This window comes from Cupressus sempervirens, chromosome 1 (assembly GCF_028749045.1).
Source record: "Cupressus sempervirens isolate cs-2001-9-10 chromosome 1, ASM2874904v1, whole genome shotgun sequence".
Taxonomy (NCBI): domain Eukaryota; kingdom Viridiplantae; phylum Streptophyta; class Pinopsida; order Cupressales; family Cupressaceae; genus Cupressus; species Cupressus sempervirens.
The window spans coordinates 598369077-598376111 of NC_143118.1; positions in this window are offsets into that span (position 1 = coordinate 598369077).

Below are 7035 nucleotides of genomic sequence, written 5' to 3' on the forward strand. Positions count from 1 at the left end.
TTGGAGGTTGCAATATGAAGTTCCCTTCCTCCAATACCTCAACCCTCAAACTATCATGGAAGATGAGTAGGGATAACAGATGGTAGTTTTATCTTTTCTAATCACAAAAATATGATCATACTAGAAGATCAAGATCAAGGGACAGAAGGAACCTGAAACCCTATCCAAAGGTTCCCCCTAAGAATGGAGATAGAAGCAATACCAAGGTTAACTCAAATTGTTTATTCGTTCACTAGCCCCCCAAGAAGTTGACATCAACACATCCTCCTAATTCAAATTTGGAAAAGTATATTAAAAATCTCTTAGGAAATTACATAGACTTAGCATGTATGGAAAATAATTTTCTTTGCATTGATTGTGATAGTTTAGATTTTTAAAATAGTCTTCTTAAAGGGGAAACCCTAGTTTTCAATGCCCATCCCTTCAAATTTTTGGACTGGAACCCTTTTTTGATTCAAGGAATGTGAGATATTTCAAAGTAGATCACACAATAATTTTACCAAATCTCCCAATAGAGATAACTATTAAGGAAATTCTTAAACTTATAGGTAATACTTTATGATATTTTTAAGAATTTGTATAAATTGATCTTAAGTGCTCCAATCTGATTATTATTGTTCATATAAGTGTTAACATATTAAAACCAAAACTACTAGATATTAACATAAATGGTAAAACTATTTCTATCAAGCCTAGATTTTTTGAGGGTCTTTTTAGAGAAGAACTGATTATTTGCAATCTTTCATCCCCAACTCCAAACTACTCATTAGATGTTACCCTGACCTCAAATATTTAGGTCATTCTTAATGAGGATAGAAGAAGTTTCTATTTTCATGTAACTAGAGAATGGGAAGGAGAGATTAGAGATTTCCCAATTTGTAATTTGTAATTGTTAGGACAAAGAGCCTAGTGAAGGAAGAATCTTTCCCTTTTAATGTTGATATAGCTTCAATAAAAATCTCCTTGAAAAGGATCAAATTGATCATGGTTTTGACTATGAATGGGGTACACCCAATATTAACATAGGTGATTAGAATGACATCGACATTCCTCTATGAGAGGAAACCATGGAGACCCCAAGCCAAGTCAAAAGAGAGCTTAATATTTGAGTAAATGCCCTAAATAATATGGCATTTGATGATCTAATGAATCAATTGTTAGATTAAATATGCGATGAAGAATAACTTAGAATAGAAAAAAAAATTCTTATCAATTGGATTCTTAAAAATAATGAGGAGCATGTAGAGGATCCCCTGAGCCTAAATGATGGGATAGTTTTCTTAGATCAAGATATATTGTCAGATAGGGAGAAAGATTCTTTAGGAATTTTCTTCCACCAACTAATATGAGCCAACCTAGATTGTTCCAAATCATGAATGAAACATTGTTGTAAATCTCTTTAGGAGCTTAGATCTAGAGATGGAGTAGCCCATGGGAAATCAAAATTAATATCTTTATTTTATGCAGGGAAGGAGAAGATCTTAACATGGAATGTTAAGGGCCTTAGTTCCCCTCAAAAGTGGCATCTTCTAAAATATTGTATCTTTTCGACTTGAGCTGATATGATCCTTATCCAAGAAACCAAACTAGCCAAGGAAGATATGGATAAGTTTAGAAGATCCCTAAGTTGGAAGGAAATTAAGGACTCTGCAATAGAGGGAACCTTAGGGGGCCTTACTATTTTGTCAGATCCTAAGAATGTTTCAATATCTTCCCTAGACTTTAACATGAATTGGATGTGTGGGCTAGTAAAGGGAATTAAATCTAATGTCCCTTTTAGACTCTTCAACATTTATGGTCCAACAAGAAACCACAATAAAGTAAGGGTGTTGAAGGAAATGGAAGATAGGATTAATCTAGGGGGATCAAATATTTCTATTTTAGGAGGATATTTTAATGCTATCCTTAGACCTTCAAATAAATGAGGTGTTAGCATCTATCTCTCCTCAACATCCAATTTTTGGCAGACTGGGTCCATAGGGTTAGTCTATTGAAAATTGAATTATCCTCAAACTCTTTCAACTAGAATAATAGGAGGAAGGGTTTTTGTAATATTTCTCAAAATATTGATAGGTTCTTCATTCATGGGGATTTATCTTCCTTCTCTATTTAATTCATAGATAAAATTAAACTAGTTTCAAGATCATATCACTTCCCTATTGAGCTTCAAATTATTAAGGATAAAAGACCAAGAAATGCCCTTTTAAGTTCAAACAAATGTGGCCTAAGGATGATAAATGCATTGATTTGATTAAGAAATGGTGGAATGAAACCAAAGTATCTAGATCCAAACTTTTTTAGGTGGTTAGTAAGTTGAATATTATTAAACAAAAACTAAAAGAATGGATCTCACATTTATTTGGCAATATCTTTGAGGATAAACTCACCCTTGAGGATAAATTGGAATCTCTCAACAAAGAGATTTTTAAACATGGGATGGGTTTACCCAAGTTCCTTGAAGAGAAAAATCACATGCAATGGTATGAAGATTTCCTAGCTAAGGAGGAACTCCTCTATAAGAAAAAGTCTAGGGAAACCCAGTTAGAGGATGGGGACAAGAACACAAAGTTATTTCATAATAGTACCAAACAAAGGAGAATGATTAACCATATAAGATCCATCTGAGATGTTGAAGGAAGAATTATGGATTCTCTACAAGATATTAGCCTAATAACCATCTCATATTTTGATCACATCTATAAAAATATAGAAATCTCCAACCTTAGGGCCCAAAAGGATGTTTCAACCTCTATTCCCAAACTTATCTCTAAGGAACAAAACATAAATCTAATGAAAAAGTTCACTATGAAAGAAATTGACATAGCTCTAAATCTTATGAACCCAAATAAATTGCTTGGGCTTAATGGCTTCCCAACAACCTTCTTTCAAAAATACTGGGATTTTTTAGGTGATGACATAACAAGTTCTCCAAAAGGAGTTAGGAACGTGGGTAAACTTCTAAGAGAAGTAAATAATACCTTTATCACTCTCATCCCTAGAAAAAGAGAAACCAAAGTCTATTGATGACTTTCAACCTATAACACTCTATAATACTCTTTAAAAATCGATTACCAAGACTTTGGCTAACCAACTTTGGTTGCTCTTACCTAACCTTATTAGTGAGGATCAAACTAGTTTTGTCTATGGTTGATTGATTTATGATGAAATTATTATAGCACGAGAAATGATACACTATGTCCAAGTCAATAAAAAACCAAGTATGTTGATCAAACTAGACATCAAAAAGGTATATGATAGAGTAGATTGTAGATTCTTATGTAAATGTCTGGAAGTTTATAATTTTTATGTAAACTAAAATACCAAACTAAACATGTTCATCCATAGCATGAAATCAAATAAACATTCAACACATAAATGACACAAGATATTCGGTTACCTAGAAACCCTCCAATGAGAAGGTAAAATTGGGGTGGGTATGACACTCACAAATATTCACTACTATAGTTGTAAAGTGTATTCAATGAAGATTACAATTTTTGATCATAAACTATGATCTATCTTGTGAAAGGTTTTCCCTGTTAAAGGCTTACAAGATTGTTATATCTTACCCTATTAAAGGATTTCAACACCTATTAGAAGTGTACCTAATTAAAGGACTTAAACTTACAATGAAGTAAGAACCCTATTAAACGATTTACAATAGCCTATTAGGACTACTCTGTTAAGAGATTTAACTTATTCACCTATTATAATGTCTCAACAATGATCCTATGGTTAGCACTCTATTGCTAGATAACAGATCACCTCTTTGCATGTATCCTTGATCCTCTATGATCAAATTGTTAGAAATGGAAAAAGAAATCTGTAAATAAGAAATACCAGGAAAGAATCTAAGTGAGTAAATGCATGAAAAGATATTACCATAAAATAGGAGAGAGAAAGCTTTAAGCTCCAACACCATGAGACAAGATATTTGGAAAGGGGAAAGCAAAGAAAACCCCTTGTGACATTATGAATGAGGCATGAAAAGCCTAAGAAGAGAGAGAGAGAGAGAGAGAGAGAGAGAGATAGAGAGCAATGCTCATACAATAATTGAGAAGAGGAATACAATAATTGAGAAGAGGAAGAAACCTCATTGTTAAATGAGAGAAGAGGGTCATCTCTTAAATAGAGATGAGAGAGAGGAGTTAGAATGTAACTCCCATGTCTATGAATGCCACCATTCATATGTGTGTGAGGCCAAGTGTGAGATTCCTCTTAAGGAGGAATAATCTAAAATTAAAAATTACAATATATATTTGTCCTCACATATTCCACTAGATGACAAAATAAGATGTAGTGGAAAAAGGACAAAAAAGAAATATATTAGGATACCTTGGCTTATATCCTAATATATTACAACAATAAAGAAAGGAGTTCTAACCTTGGTTTATAAACACACCAAGGAAAGATTACAACTTCTAACACCCCCCTTTAATCTTTACTTGGGGTAATTACATCAAAGGGTATTAAACCCATAATTTACAAAAATCTACAACTTAATCTTCAATATGAAGTAATGTGATTGTCTTCAAGCCATATGGAACATTTGTAGATCCAAGAGAAGTACATGAGTCCTTTGAATGTGATCAAGTGGAAGCATAGACACCTCTTCATATGTGGAAAACCAAGAAGGTTCCTTGATGGATCACCTGAAAAAAAGAACAACAAGACAAATATCCACAAGTAGAATGCCATCATATGTGCAAATTCGAAATCCTTTTGAATAAGGATAATAAAACTCTTATAGAGAAACAATGAGTAAAATATGTTACCACAAAACAATGGAGATAACCTGATATCAAGATAAATTATATGCTCAAAAAATTGTCAACAAGGAAAAATTGAGTAAAAAGCTTGATCAATGTTCTCATGAAAAGAATATTATACTAATGCACAAATGACCACAGACAAGGCCAACTAATGATACTTGCATCAATCTTGCATCAATCACGTGGATATAGATAGTCCACTTAATGAATCATCCCACTGCAAGCTAATGGGGGCGTCCCTCCATAACATGCATGACTCATGATCTAAGCAATAATGTATGCAGATCATTATCACATTAATATACAAAAATAAAGTAAAAAGGAGAGACATGCTGATCAAAGTAGAATTATCATGATTTTTTTTAGGATAATCAAAATAATGGATTATGAGGATATAACAACATATTTCCTTCAAATTGTATTAACTCATCTGAATTTGGAGGGAAAACTCCAATAATAGCATCCTCTTCATTGAGGAGCAAAAATTGAATAACATGGAGGGAAACTTCATAAAAATATTATCCTATCAAAATGGAACAGATAGGATCAAATGGAGGGAAACTCCATATAAAATGAGTGCATACCAATATAGGATGGAGGGATACTCCATGGGCCAGATAAGGAAACTATGTATCAGTTACACTGAGGGGACCTACATAGTTAACCTTGAAAAAATTGGCTCCCTATGCTACTCAAAACAAATATCATATAAATCATGTATATCAATGGTATAAAACCATAAAGTGCCAACATGGGCATAGAACGATGCTATAAAAGCATAAAAGTGCAACTATGGGCACATCAAAATATCAAAATGAAGGAAAATGTGTAAGATTACTCATAATCCAATTAAGTAAAATGTTTTAAAGAAGATCAACTAAATATAAATATCAGGTATAAAACTCCATTGAGGGTAAACATGAGTATTTAATTCATTTTGCAAAGGTATATATTAATTTCTGAATCATTATAGTCATAAATTATATATTTATCTGGGCATATATGTGGGCCCCCATAAATATATGAAAATAGATTGGTTAAAGAAAATAATTACCTTTCCATACTTAATATTTTGGAAAGACACAATTTATAAAAAGTCACAATATTTACCTTGGTTCAAAAATATAACCTCAAAGTAATAAGAACATAAAGTCATGGGGCAAAAAGATGTCCCCATTTTTCTCATACTATGCCTTCAAGATGGAAAGTGATTCAAAAAGAATATTTTTTGAAATAAAACATTAAGAAAGATATAACTAAAAAAAACTTAGTAATTAATAATAGAGGTCAGATGGCAGATAAGAATATAATAAAAAGAGTTTAAAAACTTTTCTAAAAAAAGTTTGAATAAAAGCTTGTAATGAGTAAGAGAGATTTAATATTGCACTTGTCTGACAATGAATGATTACCTTCCAAAAATAGATTGACAAGAGGCAATAATTAAAGTAAATGATACTTCTGTCAAGAGCTCAAAAATAGAAAAAGAATCTTGCATGAAAAGACAAGCAAATGATACAACTGAATCTAAATATAGAGAGATAATTCACTATGGAATCGATTAATGGTGTTACTACCATCTCTTTACACCATAAACCCATAACTTCTACAATGGAAACTGACGAAATTGAAAGACTGGACAAGAATACCAATAGAGTTTCAGCTGCTCCTGCTCGCAGTCCATTTCACGGAAACAAGAGCCGACCAGTGATGACAAAGGAAGTGACCTCTGGTTTAGCACGGTAACCAAGGTTTGGGCTTAGCCCATGGTCAGCGTACTTTGCCGCTGAGCGATGAGAGCAATATGAACGTCGGGTGTGAGGGTGCTTCAAGGAGAATGGCGATGGGGATGACTATGAGAGTTGGAATTAGCACGCACAGCTGCAGCCCCTATCTTTTCTCGCAGAGACATCATTCTGTACATGGGGGCTTTTAATCAGGTGTGTCGGATGGGTAAGCACACAAAGCAAAGCACAATGCACACAATAGTAACATGCATTATTTGTTCCATTCCTATTATCTTAAAACTAGTTCCAACGCATAAATAATTGCAAGTTGATGAGTATTAATGGTAACTTGGAAGGATCCCAAAGGCATTCTCGGGCCTCCTCGAGGCGGGCACATTGCCAAAAGAGAGGCAGAGCAGACGGAACGCCTCCTCCGTCAGGACTTAGATCAAAGGCGAGCCGCTCGACAGAGTCAGGTGGTTCCTGAGACTATTGCGAGACTTGTCGAATTCCAAATTCAGATTTTCTGATAGGTAAGG